We start from the raw sequence: 15,536 nt of genomic DNA, 5'->3' as shown, positions 1-15,536 counted from the left end.
CTCTAAACTTGGTGCACGCGAAAACTACTGCCAACAGCTCCTTTTCGATCTGTGCATAACGCGTCTCTGTGTCCGTGAGCGTGCGAGATGCGTATGCCACTGGCTTTTCATCTTGTAAGCATGCGGCACCCAGACCATAACGAGATGCATCACAGGTTAATGTCACTGGCTTTTTTACATCGAAGTATGATAGGACTGGTGAGCTGGATAAACATGACTTGAGATGGTCAAATGCTTGTTGGTGTTGTGGTAACCAGTGCCAGGCGGTGTCCTTGTGAGTAAGCTGTCGGAGTGGTGCTGCAATGTTGCTAAGATTTGGAATGAACTTCCCGAGATAGTTCACCATGCCAAGGAACCGTTGTATAGCAAGGGGGTCTTGAGGGATTGGCATGTTTATGATAGCTTCAGTCTTTGTAGGGTCAGCTCTGAGACCTTCTTTTGTGAACATGTGTCCCACATAGCAAACTTGGTCTAGGAGAAACTTACACTTGTGGGGGTTTAGTCTGAGTTTGATTTCTCTTGCTCGGTCAAGCACTTTCTTGAGATTACCGTCATGTTCCGCAGCATCGCGACCTCCCACGATGATGTCATCGACTATGATAGCACAGGGGTAACCGGCAAATAGCTGTTCCATTGAGCGCTGGAAGACTTCACTTGCTGAGTTGATGCCGAATGGCATGCGCAAGAACCTATAGCGCCCGAAAGGTGTGCTAAATGTGGTCAGCATCGACGACTTGTGATCAAGTTTTATTTGCCAGAATTAACTTTTTGCATCGAGCACTGAGAACAGTGTTGCACCTAACATTTGGGTGGCAACTTCTTCGACACTGCGCATTGGGTAATGGGGTCTCTTTAAAGCAGTGTTCAGGTCCTTGGGGTTAATGCACAGCCTTATCTCCTCCTTGTCCTTTTTATGTGCCACGACCATTGACGAAAACCAGTCCGTGGGCTCAGAGACTGTGGTAATGACACCTTTGTCTGTCATGTTATCGAGTTCTGCCTTAATTTGTGCTCGCATGGCCAATGGGATGCGGTGTGCTGGACGGACAACTGGTTGTATTACTGAATTCAAAGTCATGGAGTATGTTATGGGGAGGTCTCCAAGCTCATCACTGAAAACATCGTTGTACTCTTTGCGGACATTTTTGATAAAGTCTGCGTACGTCTCTGTACCGATCTGGTGGACATGGGGGCTCAAGGTGACAAGTCCTAGGCGCACACATGCACGGAATCCCAGTAGTGGTACTACATTGCGATCCACCAGGAAAAAAGGTAGAGTTTGTTCTTGTCCATCTAGGCAGAGAGGCAGTGTAGCAAAACCGGCTGTTTCAATTTTACCTCCTCCATAAGCCACTAGGTTGGTAGCTCTATTGCATTTCATAATTGGTCCCACTGAAAGCTGTTGAAAGGTGTCTTTTGCCATGACGTTACATTTTGCTCCTGTGTCGATTTTCATTTCAATGGGCTTGTCCCGTACATGCAGAGTGACAAATCCTTCGTCCCTGTCCTCTGCTTGGGTATTGATAGTGTCCACCGATATATTGGGCTCGACACCATCCACGTAGAAGGTGTCATCAGTCGTACTGTTGTCTGGCTGCTCCAACTCTAGCTGATGTACAGGTTTTCTGTTGTAGTGCCTCTTAACAAAGCTTTTCTTTTCAGGGCTTTGGTTGTAAGGTTTGGATTTACAGCATATCTTGTAATGGTTCCATTTTTTACACTTGTGGCATTGCTGGCCAAATGCGGGACATTTATCCCTTTGTGCAACGTGGTTGCCTCCGCAATTGTTGCAGTTTGTGATCAGCTTTGCATCGTGTCTAGTTGCTTGTTTATATTTTGTCCTGTGGTGCCCTCCAGTGGAGCCTGGCTGCAGTGCATCCACTGTGGTGACTGGCTGTTTTGCGAGGGCTTTAGTATTCTCCTCAGTCATCTCATAAACACGACAGATAGAAATAGCTTTGGTAAGAGTTAAGTCGCTATCGTGTAGCAGGGCCTTTCTTATACTGTCCTTATTTATGCCACACACAATCCTGTCACAGATTAGCTCATCCGTCAGATCTCCAAAGTGACAACTTTTAGCTTTGATTTTCAAGTCACTGATGAAGGATTCAATAGTCTCACCTTGTTTTTGATTGCGAGAGTGAAACTTGTGTCTCTCCATTATTTTGTTGTGTTGTGGGTTGCACATTTCCCGAAATTTCTTCTTCAGACACTCGGGGTCTTCTCTGGACTCGGCTGCATGGATCACGGCTCCGTCCTCACCTGGCGCCCTAACCTCCGAGGCGTAAACAAATGAACGTTCCCGTTCAATAGCCTCTGCTCCTGCGAGATTGAGGAGGATGTATGCCTTTGTTTTGGCAGGTTTGTTTGAGTGGGCTGCCTCGATAAAGATATCGTATTCTCTTTCAAAAATTCGCCAATTCTCGGCGAGGTCCCCATCGAAGACGAGTGGGTCGGGTCTGCGAAATCCCTCCGCCATGTTCGCTGGGTTGTTGGCTAGTTGCAACGTCTATCTTCTCCTTGCAAAACGAGGAAAAATACACCGTAGAAAAAAAATTACAGGTGATAGATCCGAGACATCTTCTGACACCATGTCGAAATGAGCGAGGAGACCGTGCTGTAGTTTAATCATTTTAATTACAACTGCCAGCAACTGGTTAACGTGGCGTATAGACATGAGTCGTGAGCATAAAACGTAACATATTGAGCATGCGCACTTCTAGCAAGTACGGTATCTGTTATAGTCCACACATGGCATAAACATATCATTCACCAGAATGATCTACAGAGTGGTTATCCAAATCAACACTTAAGGAATACTCAACAAGGCCAGGCAGAGATCAGTGGTCAGTCTGAACAGGGGTCGTTATCCAGGTAGGCAGAGAGCAGGAAAATCCGATAGGGAATCAGGCAGCAGGGAGTCAGGAAATGTAGCAGGGTCAAACAAAGGAATCTAAAGACAAGAATGCTGGATATCAAACAATGATTATTGCTGACCATCTGGCAGGGAAGCAGAGGCTGAGGGGAGGTGATGAAAAGGTGAGAAGTGTGAGCACTCATGAAGCCCAGGTGGATCAGATGAGCCTGACTGCATTAGCTGCAGACAAGGCAGATCGATAACCTGTTTAATCCCTGAACTCATTAATTACTGTTTCACATTTATGTAATTAAAGTTACTACTGTTTTGAAAAAACACAATTAACAGTGCTTTCTAACCTGTAATTGCTGTGAAACATAATTAATGACACATTTAAATATAAAAACTGTTATTTTGAAGATAACCGGAAACTCTACTCAATATTACACTTTATTGTGAAGGGTTTACCAAAAGTTACCTACTAATGGCCAATGACTACTTTACCCAGGGAAATGTGGGCTTCACCACCGTTAGCCTCTGTACTATTAGCTCGTATTTCTTTGCACACAAACAAAGCTTTTAGTTTTTAATCAGCGAGAGCTAACCTTGCATTAATATTCCCTTGTTACAATCCAGTAAGCAAAGCACTTAGTTTACTTTATACTGTGTCAAAACATCATTAGCCTTGCTAGCATTGGCTTGCTTGCTCCGTACAAAATACTGTTGCAGACGTTATGGTCTCCTTCACAAGTACACTTGAGTCACAGACTTTGTCTCAGTCATCGCATAGTGCACTAACCCTAAAATTTAAGCAAAAACTCAGTGCACTGAAAGTACACTACCCTACCCTGAACTCGGCCAAAAATCTAGTGTGAAATGATGAATAATGATGAATATGCACTAAACGGACACCATCTTGCTGATGTAGTGGTAAGGGAGGGTCTTTCGACCAGTTTTCCAGAGCTGAATAATGGCGGCCAACGACTCAGCGGTACCGCTGCAGGTGGAGGCTATTTTGTACAGATGTAAGTATGAAATTAATCAATCACAATCCTAATGTATACGGCAGCATGCTACCTATCTCATCTATCCCTGACAACAGTTATCGATTTGATCATTTGTTGGAGAATGCGGTTATACCGACTCAGTAGAGATAGCGCATGTAAATGTTAGCAGTTCTTCAGCCAGTTTCGCGGACATAGATAGGCTATAAGTGTTAGAAATTATTAATGCTATAGGTTCTGTATGTTTATTCATCATTGTTGAAACTAACAATTTGTTTATCATTCAGCTTGTGCTGAGGAACAGGAAACTAGCAGGAGGTTGATGCAAAACGGTAGCCTGTTTTAATTAGCCATTTGTTTGCATTTATTTGATATTATTTTCATTATTACTGAGGTTTGCTGGTGACACAGCTGTAAAATCTGCTGGTTATAATACAGGCAGAAGGATCAGGATCAGATATCTAGCCAGTGTCAAGATGAAGTCTCCAAATCGTTGGTGCTGTGCAGATGTTGGATGTGCAGGTTTACCATGAATGTGGTGAAGGGAAATTATGAACAGGTTCTGAAATACAAATCAGAGTAGAACCCTTCTCTAACCAGGTGGCTGACAGGTAAAATTAAGGATTTATATGCAGGGGCGGGTCTAGAAAAGTTTTATGAGGAGGCCAGGCAGGGGCACAGACAAGGGAAAGGTGGGCACAAATGAGAATACAAAAAAAAATCTTTTTTAAGGCCTACATTTTAGTAAATAATTAGCAGATTATTACAACTTAAGCTCTCATCAGATGTTAAATTTGGAAAAACAAACAGCTGATGATATTTTTCAGTGTGGATGTAGAAGTGCATTACTGCTGCTACAGTCAGGGTGTAGATGTATAATTCTGTAAATGAGTGATGGTTAAACTTTACTGTCAGACACGGCACAATTCCAGCCTTTGTCCGACTTGATAGAAGTCAAATTGTATGTATTGATCAGCGATGGATGTTGTTCCATCTGACATCAGCTTGTATCTGTTGTTGAGGCACCCCTGTACAGAACAGCTACTGGTAACTGAATATTTAACCCACTTACTTTCATCTATATTTGTGAGTCTAGATTGAGACTGAACTGTTAATGTGTTAAAACACACAACCAAACCGTAGCTGATGATGCTACCGAGAACAGCTTTATAGAAAATGAGCATGATCTCAGGTCAGACCCCAAACAGCCTGAGTCTGTGTAAGAAACGAAGCCTTTTCTCTAGTCTGCAGCACAGATAATTAACATCCGCACTCCAACTCCAATAATTTTATTTTTGGATTTTAAAATCATTCTATGTGTGAGTCACATGGAGTTATACTAGTACCATCATTTTTATATATTGCTGTACCATAACCACAAATCTAAGAACATCTGGCTTGTAACCAATTTAGAAAAAGAAACTGAAATAGAAAAAGTCCTGAATTCAACAGGACGTTATTGTGGATAAAGGTGTAATGTGTTTGTGCGATATTATTGAGCTGAAATTTTGCAGTGTCCATTGAGGAACACCTAAAAAATGTTCAGGCTAAGGATTTTTTTTTGCCATTACCCCTGCATAGGCCACTGTGGCATCAAACTACCGAGCCAGAAGTGGCATTGAGGTATTTACCACCTGGGGCTAGGACGCTGCCGTGAAGAAGAGGAGGAGGCAAGAGAGAAATATTTTAATAAAATGTTTAAAACATTGTCTGTGTTTTAGACTCTTCCTTACCTCATTTCATATTTTAAACCATGATTTCTAACTATAATCAGTTTCCTGTTGCCAGATGTGCTCTGTATCAGTGTAAACACCAAAGAAAAGATGTATATGATATAAAGTACTTTAATTAAGTAAAGATATCTCTGCATATTTAAAAGCTGTTTTACTAGTGCTTCAAACGGCACTTTAGAATAATAGGCATGGGGGAGACATGCAAAGACACATGAACATGGTGCTTTCTATCTAGCAAAGCAGACTAATACAGTGTAGTCCACGGTACTTTGTTACACAAATGAGGCATTTTAAAGGCATTTAATAGCATTAAATATGACATGCAAAAACGTAGGTGAACGTTATTTTGGATTTGAATTTTGGAAGAAGTTAGTCAAATAGATTGTCCCTGACAAGGTATTTACAGAGCAGCGCTGCCATTAGGCAGCATGTAGGAGGGTCATAGACCTTAAAATAAATAAATAAGCATACGTTCTAACTCATGTTCAGCCAACTGGAGGAGGATCCTGCGTCTACGTTGGATGTGACGTAGTTTAAACGTGTGGTTAAGTAAGGGGTAAACAAAAGAAAGTAGAATCAAGAGTTGGAAATTTGCCATCAAATGCACTACATTCCAGTGGACTCACGAAGTGTACTGATTGAGATACACCCTCAGCGACAGTCAACACAGCCGTTGCACTCACACACTGTACAACTTTATAAGTTTACTCTGTGATTTTGTGTCTGCTTTCCTGTTAGAACACAATAAGATAACATTCAGTCCCTGCGTCTCATGTGCTGCTGTGTCACATTCATCTGCCTGACAACGCGCGCTTCTGGTGGTGTTTGGTCAACTCGCGGTAACACCCACATACAGCACCCTCTGTTGACCAAATGTTTAACCACTTTTCCAACATGAGTTAAATCATACAGAGAAAAAAGTTAATTTCTAATGTGGTCATCAGTACAAGTTTAAATGAGGGGGCAAGATATATATCAAGGTCACTCTGTGTCTACTGATGCATTTCAGCAGCGTCACGTTTTTACGCATTCTACCAAGCTATCGCCATTTTGAGTACCAACCCCCGGAAGGCAGAGAGGCTCAGTGTTGTTTACTGATGGATAATTCTCATTTTAATCCCTGAGAACTAAAAAGATACAACGAAAAATGAACTGATATTGGATGCAATCTGTAGTCCCTGCAGAAGTTTTCCAACCACTAACATCGACTGATAAGCTACCGTATTTTTTTATTTCATGACAGTTACATCTACCTGATACATAGATCGGTTGCAGGAAAGCATCGGTATGTGTGTGTTGTTCTGTGATGAGATTATCGGAGCCACCACACACTGTGATCAAAGCTCTTAAATGCCTGATTTTTTCTCTTCATGTGTGAGGTCTCGACCAGATAAAAAATCTCATCAGATCAAATGAATCCTAATGTGAGTACCAAGCCTAACAGAGGGCACAACACACCGTCTGTCATGATCACGGTTTATGTTCTTGGTTTGTGTCATGTTTTTGGTTGATATTCTTTGTTCACCGTCATGTTCTGTGTTTTTGTATTCATGGTCAAGTTAAGTTCTGTGTTGCTTTTTGGCTTTAGTTCACCTGGTCTGATTAACTTACTCACTTCACCTGTTTCTGATTAGTCCCTCAGTGTATTTATACCCCTTGGTTTTCAGTTTCCTTTGTCAGATCCTTGTATTTTGTTTTTTTTGTTTTTTGTTTTTGCCTGTTGTGTGTGTGGCTTATTCCCTGTAGTGTGTGTTTTGTTTCTGTCATTTGGTGCCGGTTATTCCTGAGGTTGGAATTAAATAATTTGTTCCAGCATTCCATCTGCTTTCTGCTTCTGACCTCTGCATTTGGGTCCTCACCTCTGCTGCACCATGACATTTTCACCATTATGTCTAGTGGAGTGAGTCCATCTGGTGATATGGTGATAAAATTCCTTGCAAAATGGTGTACTTATTCCTAGAGATGGGGAAACCGATACCTCATGAATCATCGAGTCAGCTTTGACCTAAATGCCTGAAAATGGCCTAGTGTTCGGACCTGGTTCTGAATCATTTGACCGGGCCAAAGAGTCCCATCTGCTGGCTGTGTGTGATGCTTCAGAAAGAAAGCATTGACATGTCTTCCTTACTGCACGTCAGTCATCCCTATCTCATCTATTAATAATTGTTCCTTAAAGGATACATTTTCTACCATGAGTGAATATTCGTACAATTCATATAAATGGTAAAGTGGGGTTATTACACAGCAAATTCAACAAGGTTGATTTAACTCCATGGTAGTCAAATTCAACACTTTTGAAGTGTCTATGAGTCCACATCACAACGTGTCAAAACAACACTTTTGAAATTGTTGAGCCTTTAACACTAAGACAGAGTTGATTTTTACTCTCTCAGTAGTTATAATTTAACACTTGTCAACACTGTTCGGTGTTTGATTATTTCAACACTTGAGCAAAGAGTTAAAATTTAGCATGGACAGTGTTGTTCATTAACTCTAAATAGAGTTGCACACCACAAAATTAGCACTGCCACATTGACTCCATCAGAGTTGATTTGAGCACTTTCAAAGTGTCTATATGAGTCCACACCAGATATTGTTAAACTAAGTCATTTTGTAGAGCTGGTAAAGTAACACCTTGTCACTAACTCCAGATGATATAATAACTCTTGTTCAGTTTGTACAAATTACTAAGAGTTTACTGAAATAAAGTTAGTTGTTAGTTGGAAAACATTTATTTTAACTGCACCACAAACATTTAGAAAAAATGCTTAAAACATGTAACAGTATGGGACAATGTATGCTCTCTCACTCTCATTAGAATATTGCTTATCAAAAGGTCAAAAATAAGCAAGCTGGTCAATGCAAATCACAGCTTGTTCATTACTTTGCTCTACTATACAATATGAATGAAAGTGCTCATCAAAGTACAGTGTGTTGACAGCATAACCCATGATAAAAGCCCGCTGTTCATGTATTACAATATTACAGATCTTCTTAAACTCTGGTAGGTCGTAGGATGCTCCAGTACAAATAAACAGACCAGCCTGGTATTCAGTACCATAATTTTTTATCTAATTTGTAGAAGAATGAATGTCAATCTAACATGTGACACAGTAAATTTCCACCCTCCAGGTTAATAAAAGTCTTTATTTTTAAAGGACCATATTCAAAAATTTTCAAATAATAGTTTTCATAGTAAAAAGCCAATTGGCGCTGGTGTTGTTTAACTAGAGATTTTGTAAGATTTTTAAAAATTTTTACAGACTTCTTAAAGAAATTGTGTTTTGCTTCAAATCGCATACACCACATATGGATAAGTGGGCCAATCTTTTTCATACATCTTGGATAGTGGATCATTAAGTGGTGCTTAGGAATGAATTTTCTATCAGGGAACAAAGTTTTGAACATGTTATGGTGGTCATGAATTAGATATTTCAAATAACATATCATGCCATCGGTAAGGATTGTGGAAAACACAATATCAACAATTTGCAACAAAAGGAGTAAAAAGCTTCCGTATTTATTGTCCCTTTCAACTATATCACCAAAGATAAGGGGAGTGTTGTGGAGAACACACCAAGACTGAATGGCATTTAAACCTAAGTGTTTGCTGTTGTCATCTATTTTTAACCCACTTGGTTTGTTTTGATGTTCCAAGTAACTATAATTAAAGCTACTTATCCTGTCCATTAATGTGTTCATGGAGATGTAGCATTTTTCATCAGGTACTGAAAAACCAACTTAAGCTCGTACTGTACGACTCCTTCCAACAAATCGTGCATTATATCAACAGCATAATTGCCACTGTTATGAAATTATTTTAATGAATTGAGCGCACAATATTTTTTAACACCATAAATGGAAGGCAGAGCAGGATCTTCTCTTAGAGCATTACAATGTTTAACAATGAGTTCTCTAGAACGCAGAACAAGGCCAGGATTATTCTCAGTAAACACAGACCGAATTTCTTCCTTGTTTGTCAGACAGAACCTACACACTAAATCAGGGCTACTCAATTCGGTCTACCAGGGCCGCAATCCAGCAGGTTTTCCATGTATCCCTGCACCAACACACCTGAGTCAAATTAGGTGGCTCTAACAGCCAATCAGGTTCTACACAATGACTCATTAATTTGACTCAGGTGTGTTGGTGCAGGGATACATGGAAAACCTGCTGGATTGCGGCCCTCGTAGGACCAAATTGAGTAGCCCTGCACTAAATGATTCAACAACACCTAAAAAGCTATTTAAAGCAAGGATATCACCTGTAACTTGAATTACAGAGCCAAACAATGGTTCTTCAATGAATGGAAGTTGGATTCCTTGTGTTTCTAAAATTTTCAAATCATCAATTACAGGCTTTAATATTTCCTCAAAACCATATATTTTTTTAAATCTTTTGTGTAGAAAATAACTGCCAGATGTACATTCATCAGCACTGAGTTCATCTTTGGAGGGAGAGTTTTTTAAAGTAAAATAAACACAGCTAAGTTTGTGGACCCCCTTTTTGACCCTAATGGGTTTGCCATTTCAAAATCATCATAATACAGCAAAACCTGTAGAGCATACTTCTGTCCTGAAAATAGAGGATGTTTTTTAAAATATAATCCATCACTTATGTCACTGTATGTCTAAATTTTTTGCATTTCTCTTGGAAAAAACACTCTTATCTCACTATTTTTGAAAATTGAATTTAATGTGCCTAAAATGGGTACATAAATGTATTTGTCCATGACAGGAATTTGACTATAAATTCCTGTAATTCTACCTCTGCGTGAATCCAATCTCACACCAAGAACAAATTCTTTACGATTTCCCACATTTCATCATAATATTTCCGCCTCTTTGTTTCTGTGTTAAATGCTGAAAAAGGATTATCTAATTGGTTTAAACTGAGCTTGATTTTCTTATAAATGTCGGATTCCTTGGCTTTAGGAGAAAATGTTTAGAATGCTGCTTCATGTGCATATGTACATCATTGACAACTTCCTCCATTGAAGAAACAATTGTTTGGACTGTATTTTCAGAAAGACCAGACGCTTGTAAATGAGCAACAATTGAGCCACACATTCCAACAAGTGGTTTTTGTGTGACAACAGGAGGAGCCTGCAACATAGAGGCTGAAGCGATTGGCTGATCAACTGAAAACTACTCTCCAGAATGAGCTACTTCCTGATTAGTCCCAGCATTTTCATTAAGTTGACGACTATGCACAGTCATGAGATATTTTCTAAAGCCACTGTATGTACAAAAAGATGAAACACATCCTGGCTCTCCACATTTCAAACGCAAGTTTTTTGCTGGATTTAAACCATGATGAAATTTTAAATGTTGACAAAGATTTGAACAGGTTTTGTGGTGCGCTTTACAAACAAAACAGAACATTCTCAGAAAGTGGTAAACTGTGTTCTGACCTTTGAAACTGGTGACATGCTAACGCTCTTGCAGAAGTCATGCTCCCAGTTTCTTAAATCAGGGCTTTCCTTTGTGTCATCAATGTTATACACTGTGGTTTGAATAAAAGTGTAGAAACTGGAAAGGGCTTCATCATAAGAGAGGCTAAAGACAAAGTGTGCTTTGAATAGCCCATCAAAAGCAGCCACTGATGTCAAAGCACTGCATGGGACAGGTTTCTGGTCCACCACAACGAAGAACCTCTGGATTTCCTTTCTGTGCTCTCCAACGCAAAGGAGGAAGGGTTGGCTTGCATCAACTCTCTCCAGTAATGTAGTAAGGCTGGCTCCTTCCTGTAGTTTAAGTGACAAAAATGTAAAAATGCTTAAATATGTGTCCTTTATCTGCTGCCAAAATAAAAGTACTTGCACATGACAGTAGCACACAGACACCATTATTTTGGTAACATGAATGCTAACAGGACATCCCTTCAGAAATCTAACAAGATGGTTGGCTGCCTGTGCTGAGCTAATCTTGGCTGATTTTTTATGGCCTTTTGATGTAGGTGGGAAGAGATGCAGCAGCAGCAGGAGAGCTGATATATCACTGTCCCAGCCTTAAAAAAAAGGTTAGATATGGAACAACTGTCCGTATTTACCCAAGTAATCCTCAGCTTCAGGGTCAATCGATGCCCGCAACTCCTCTATAAATGGACTTGATGGCAGAGTCTGGCTTTTGGCAATGACTTTGCTCTTGAAATAGGATGGCCACTTTGCAAGAAACCTTCCAGATACTTCCCCTCCAAACATCATAGAAGAGTCCTGGTCAATCTTTGAACAGAAACAAAACCCATATGCAATTTAGTTATGCTACTTTATTGGAAGGATTCAGTTTTTCATCGATATTTTGGAATAACCTAATCATATCCTTACCAATTCAGGTGTGTCAAGGAAACAAGGGAACACATCAAAGACTGATGATGGTGCATCCTGGTCATGAACCAGCTTCTGTATGTACTCGAAGGTGGCTCTCATCTTCTCTTTAATCACAACTTTATCTGTTGAGTGTCTAATTATAGAGAGAGCCTCTCTGCACTCCTCACCACAGAGCTGTGCACCAATTAAAAGAGAATCTCTTTGGGTTTTTGGACCTTCCAAGTAATCAGGCCTTGAATGCAAACAGGTGCCATGAGGGGTGTTAAGTTGGACAGTCTTGAGTCTCCAAGCAAGATAGCCAGTATTGGCCTCTGGATCGTATTAATGTTCCTGCTCATACATACACACAGACACACACACACACACACATTTACAGAAACATAAAAATATAGACAAAACATAAATATTAAACAAAAACACAGACAACAAAAGTATTAAACCAATGACTCCACTTCAAATCAAAATATTCTGACTTACAAATCCATTTTTTGAGTATAGATCTTGGAGATAGGGGAAAAGGGTCACAATTCCCAGTGCGTAGCTGGTTCGGGTACTTATGGGTGGAATCCTCCTTTTAAAATAAAATAATTATGACATTTGCAACTAATTAATGTGTTTCCATTGGTCATTCTAAGTGATGCCTTACCCATATTAATCTGTCATTTCAGCAACCAGAATATTAACCATCTGTCTTCGTGTTGCATCTGACAAAGTTTTAGTTTTGACATACTCCTTAAGGATTTCCTCCCCCTTTGGGTTGGACCTTAAGATAGAATAAACTCTCTAGAAAAAGAATTATAAGAAAAAAAAATACTGCATTGCCAAAAATAACACACACACACAGATCAAACATTTTAAGAAAAGTTATGGCTTGCATGATCAAATTTATTATTAATCTTTTAAAAATAAATTTGTAATCAAATATACTTGTCAGATGGTTTCATACTTTACCTGCTTCGCCTCATTCCGATCCATCTCTGTCTGATCCTCTTTTTTGTTTTTTGCTGATGGAAAGATTAAAGTTGAGTCTGATGAAGTGGAAGATGCTGAAGAGTTTGATATTGAATGTGGTGATGGTGGGGAGCCTGATAATGATGACCCTGATGTATTTGGTGATTCTTCTTCCACCAAATTAATTGTAAGATTTAAATGATCAAGAGAAGAATAACAGAAATGTTTTTCTTATTTATTATTTTTTAAAATGATCATATAAAAGCAACTGAATACGGTAAATGTTCTATATTTATATAGCGCTTTACTGTATCTGGAAGGATACCTAAAGTGCTTTACATCATACATCACATTTACCCATTCACACACACCTTCACACACTGATGGCAGAAGCTACCATGCAAGCCGCTCAACCACGACCCATCAGGAGCACTTTGGGGTTCGGTGTCTTGCTCAGGGACACCTCGACATGAGCCCGACAGGCCGAGGATTGAACCGGCAACCCTCAGGCTACAAGACGACCACTCAACCAATAGAGATTATACCTTAAATATCTACATTGTGTCAACTGCATCAATCTGGTGTAATAACATAAAATATAAATATAACTACCGTTCAAAAGTTTGGGATCACTTTGCCATGGGATTCAATAGTGAAGTGACCCCAAACTTTTGAACTGTAGTGTATATATATATAAAACCAATTTGTACAAGAAACTTTAAGCTGAATGTTAAAAATACTGATGTTTGTTACAAGAGGGTTTTATTGGCTGCTATTTGTACCCAACTTTGAAGTTTTGGACCCCAGATTTTAACAGCTCATCAAATATGTCCACATCACTACAACACATGGTGTAGTGAGGATCAGGGCCCGCTTGTGCTTCACCAGTGGTGGTTTCCTGAACCTTTTCTCCGGATCCTGCCCCTCTTGTCAAACAGCTGAGTTTGGCTTACGGTGGATCTGGCCTGTTGCTCCTGATCCGCTACCTGCTTGGTGCCGGCCCTTTCCCATGGCGGTGCCTCCTCCGCACCGCCACCAAGTTTGCAAGCGTGGAGTGGATTTCTCCAACCTTCGTCCTCTGGATTATGTGGATTTACGGGTAAAGCATGACCTTGTTCTGCATCTGGCACTTCTCAATGCCAGATCGCTGGCAAACAAAACTTTCCTGCTCAAAAACTTCTTTGAATCCCAGAAGTTGAATTTTATGTTAATAACAGAGACTTGGCTTCATGATGGTGAGTCCGTTGCCTTTTCTGAACTTCTTCCACCCGACTGCTGTTTCTCCAGCTCTCCCCGGTTGACTTATAAAGGTGGTGGGCTGGCTTCTGTGTGGAGGTCTAGCTTTTGCTGTCGGAGACCTTCGTCAAGCCCCTACTCTAATTTTAAACTACAGCTTCTTGTAATCTAGCTCAGCAGTCCTGTATTATGTGCTTTGGTCTACAGTCCACCAAAAATTAATAAGGACTTTATCAAAGACTTCTCAGACTTTGTGGCTGGAATTGCTCTCAATTATGAGCGTTTCTTAATTATCGGGGATTTTAATATCCATGTTTGCTGTGAATCTAAACCTTTGGTTAGAGACTTTCTGCAAGCTATTGAATCTTTTAATCTCATACAACATATCTCTGGCCCTACTCATGAGAAGGGACATATATTAGATCTTGTCCTCTCTCATGACTTAAATGTTAATGTCACAGAAATATGTGATACACGTATCTCTGATCATCTGCCTCTGTTATTCTCCATATCACTGCCGCCTTCTCCATTTAAGGTGTGCGCCCCAGTGCGATAGCGGTGTTGTGCCCTAAAGTGAATGTCTGCCAAAAATTGATTATACGGCCACGGGAGCGTGCGCTGCCTGTTAGCGTCGTTTCGCTCTGCTTTGCGTCTGTCTGTGTCTGTTGTCTGCAGCTGTTCCTCTCGATGTAAAACTGACATAGTACGCATTTCATGTATGAAAATGCAGGTTAAAGTTGTTTTGAATTAAGTGTGGCATATTATTTTATCTAGATGATTTGTTTTAGTACATTTTAGTTTGCATCCATGTGTAGCTGCTGAAGTGTTTTGTGTTCACTATAGTTTGCTTGCAGCTCCTAGATTAGCTCATACTTCTATCAATCAATCAATCAGTCTTTATTTATAGAGCACTTTTCATACATAAATGCAGCACAAAGTGCTTTCCATGGTTAAAACAATGCCCCCAACCGCACACACACACACACACACACACACAACCCCCTCCCTCCCCGAGTCCTCTCACATACCAGTATGTACAAGCAAGCATACACATACACACACACATACTTGCACATAATAAAAAACTAATGTGAGGTTGAGCACAGATGAGCCAGGTAATGAAACACTATCACAGGGCGCCGTCTGCACCGGGAGCCGCTCACAGGCCACGACCGCCAGGACACCGACCCAGGGCACACGGCCAAGTGAGAGGCAGAGGAGCCACCCAACCAGACTGAAAGAACCCGCAGGACAGAGCCGCAGCAGCCACAGCCGATGAAAGCCCTCGGTGCAGAAAGCCCCCTCCGAGGAAACACTGGAGAAATAACCTAAAAATAATATAAATAGAATAAAAGCATAGAATAAATAAAAAATGGGTTAACATAGAAAAAGGCTAGGGGAATAGAATAAATAAAAATAAAATGAAT

Source organism: Melanotaenia boesemani, chromosome 13 (genome assembly GCF_017639745.1).
Source record: "Melanotaenia boesemani isolate fMelBoe1 chromosome 13, fMelBoe1.pri, whole genome shotgun sequence".
NCBI lineage: Eukaryota > Metazoa > Chordata > Actinopteri > Atheriniformes > Melanotaeniidae > Melanotaenia > Melanotaenia boesemani.
The sequence above is the reverse complement of the archived record's forward strand: the minus strand, read 5'-3'. Positions refer to the sequence as shown.